Raw genomic sequence first — 2,863 nt, 5'->3', positions numbered from 1 at the left:
AGATCCAGCCCCCCACTGGCTCTGTGCCAACAGTGTGGTGCTTGCTAAGGATTCTCTTTCCCTCTCTCTCTGCCCCTCCCCACTCAAAAGAAATAAGTAAACATTAAAAAAAGAAAAGTAACAACAAAGCACATTTCACTTTCTAGTCATACTTTTCCCTCCTAGTTGGTATTACCATCATTTCTTATTCTTTTCCATTGTCCCCTGTGTGGTCCTTTACCTACCAACGACAAACCATTTCTAAAAGCAAGGTTGTGCAGAAGCTTTGCATTTTGATTCTTAGAAATGAGACCGATCTGCTTTCAAGTGAAGGACTAAAGAGGAATTTAATTCGCGGAATAGAAACAGTCTCTTCTGTTTTGCGTTTGCCGAGATGTCAATGTTGTTTCTTTGGAGGGTGGGAGGTGGGGGTGGGGAACGTTTGCAGAAAAAGGTCAAGAACAAGGGCCCTCCCTTCCCCTGGCCCCAGGCCGCACTGGGTGGAGCCACGTCCCTGAGTGGCAGGAGGCTGAAGGTAGTATCTAATTGCCATTGCCAGGAAGGATCTGGAGCCCAGGCTGATCCACCCCCTTCGAGTGGATTGATGAGCATCTCAGCTGTGCTCACAGCAGGTTCAATGCCTGAGGGCCCTTCCCCCGGTTCCTGGTCTTGGTCCAAACTCTAGCCAGCCCTGGAAAGTTGGACAGGTAACTGGACTTGATTTCATTGACGTAGCAAAAAAATGATTCGCTACCACAACTGTTCTCGCTGTTCTGATTTTGTAATAATCAGGGCAGGCTAAACATTCTCTATATAAGACCGTGCATGTGTCCTCAGACCTAGTTCTTTCTCTAGCTCTGGTGTTATCAATGCTGGTGATAAACCAAGTCTGATTTACACAAAGCATCTCATGTAGGAAATGTCTAGGACTCTTAGGTCTCTGATTCTCTTTGAGAAATGACAGCAAAGCTAGTGTGATAACTTTTGAAGATTAGATTCATTGCTAATTCAATGAATGGTGAAACTAAAGAAAAACAAAAACAAAAACCAAAAAAACTGATTCCATAGTTCTTGTTTCTGCGTATTGTGAAGTCAAAGCACGGGGGTGCCCACCTTTTTTAAAGGTACACTTTCTTGGGGTGCCTGAATGTCCCAGTCGGTTAAACGTCCAATTTCCGCTCAGGTCACGATCTCACAGTTCAGTGTGTGGGGGCAAGCCCTGCATCGGCTCCCCCCTGACAGTGTGGAAGGAAGCCTGCTTGGGATTCGCTCTCTTTCCCTCTCTCTCTGCCACTGCCCCACTAGCACTTTCTCTCTCTCTCTCTCTCTCTCAAGTAAATAAATAAACTTAAAAGAAAAGATACACCTTCTGCGGATGAAAACATGTATCTGGGTCAGGAAATGCAGCATATTTCCAGTAATCAGTTTTGCCCATTCGTCTGGCTTCCTTTTCAAATGACTTTTTGTTTCTTTGTTTTTTGGTTTGTAATGATTAAATTATTAAAGTATGGGGGGGGGGTGTTGAAGTTTAAATGTAGCTACAATGCTTTGTTCCAGGCTGTATCTAAAGCAATGCCTGGCACATAAGTGAGTGTTCAATAAATACTGGCTGAAAAAAATATTTGTTGAGGGGTAAAAAGTAAATGTATTCACCTCTTTCAATCCTTGGAGAAGTCAAATTTAGGTGTTGGATGTATTTCCTAGAATAACCTTCATTTGAGTCAAAGTGCTTTAGGACTGACTCACTTTTTAAAAACATTTTTTTCATGTTTATTTGTTTTTGAGAGAGAGCATGGGCAGGGGAGGGGCAGAGAGAGAGGGAGACACAGAATTGGAAGCAGGCTCCAGGCTCCCAGCTGTCAGCACAGAGCCCGACACAGGGCTTGAACTCATGGACTGCAGGATCATGACCTGAGCTGAAGTCGGACGTTTAACCGACGGAGCCACCCAGCCGCCCCAGGACTAAAGCAATATGAGTGACGTCCGTTTGAGAAACAAAGAGTGTCTCTGGGTCTGAGATGGTCCAGGGAGGTTCTGGGGCTTCCTCTGCATAGATCCCCCTGTACCACTTGCAGGGGTGAGTGAGGAAGTATTTGCAGCTCTCCCCAGGGTCCTGGGTATTTATTTGACTGGGACAATGCCAGCAGGTGACAGTGCCCTCCCGACTGCATGTCTGGGGAAGGTCAAGGCAGGGCAGGAGGCTCCCCCAAGTCAGGGGTGGGGATGGAACTCCCTCAGGCAGGTCAGAAGAAACTGCCCCGTGGTGAACACTTCCCAAATCCCTCCATCCAGGGCTTCCCTCGATCTAGTGACTTTAAAAAGCTGTGTGAGTCAGTACTTCTTGGGCACAGCCAAAGGGCCACCTCAGTTCCTGCCAGGGCTTCCCCACTTTCCACACGGAGGGCCCAGTCCAGTCACCTCGGGACCTAACACTAGCACCAGTACAGAAGAGAGAGAGAGAGAAGGGCTCCTACAGAATCCACGACTGCAGACCCAAGGAGAGCGTCCCGGGACAGAATCCAGTCTGACTCATCAACCTCTCAGTAGCACATCCAGCATGGTCTGAGATACGAGATGCTGCGTTCGTTGGGTGGCCTTGGTGTCCTCTGTTACTTCCATTAAAATGCAAACTCCACAAGTTTCTTGTGTTCAAAACAGGGCCCAGTGTGGAGTAGAAGCTCAATAAACATGTGTTAAATGAACCAGAGAGGGAAGAAAAGAAGGAAGGAAGGGAGGAAGGAAGGAAGGAAGGGAGGGAGGAAGGGAGGGAGGAAGGGAGGAAGGGAGGGAGGGAGGAAGGAAGGAAGGGAGGGAGGAAGGGAGGGAGGGAGGGAGGGAGGGAGGGAGGAAGGGAGGAAGGAAGGGAGGGAGGGAGGAAGGGAGG

General features: G+C 48.0%; 1 non-coding gene across 1 annotated transcript; it reads left to right on the top strand.

Moving 5' to 3' along the window:
* The first annotated feature begins 732 nt into the window (after positions 1 to 732).
* On the top strand, positions 733 to 863 carry LOC121036556 (small nucleolar RNA SNORA72). Its single transcript, XR_005793387.1, has one exon. It is a non-coding gene; the product is annotated as a small nucleolar RNA SNORA72 (small nucleolar RNA).
* Positions 864 to 2,863: the final 2,000 nt, after the last annotated feature.

Source organism: Herpailurus yagouaroundi, unplaced genomic scaffold (genome assembly GCF_014898765.1).
Source record: "Herpailurus yagouaroundi ecotype Mexico unplaced genomic scaffold, PumYag 162, whole genome shotgun sequence".
In the NCBI taxonomy this organism is placed as follows: domain Eukaryota; kingdom Metazoa; phylum Chordata; class Mammalia; order Carnivora; family Felidae; genus Herpailurus; species Herpailurus yagouaroundi.
The sequence above is the reverse complement of the archived record's forward strand: the minus strand, read 5'-3'. Positions and strand labels throughout refer to the sequence as shown.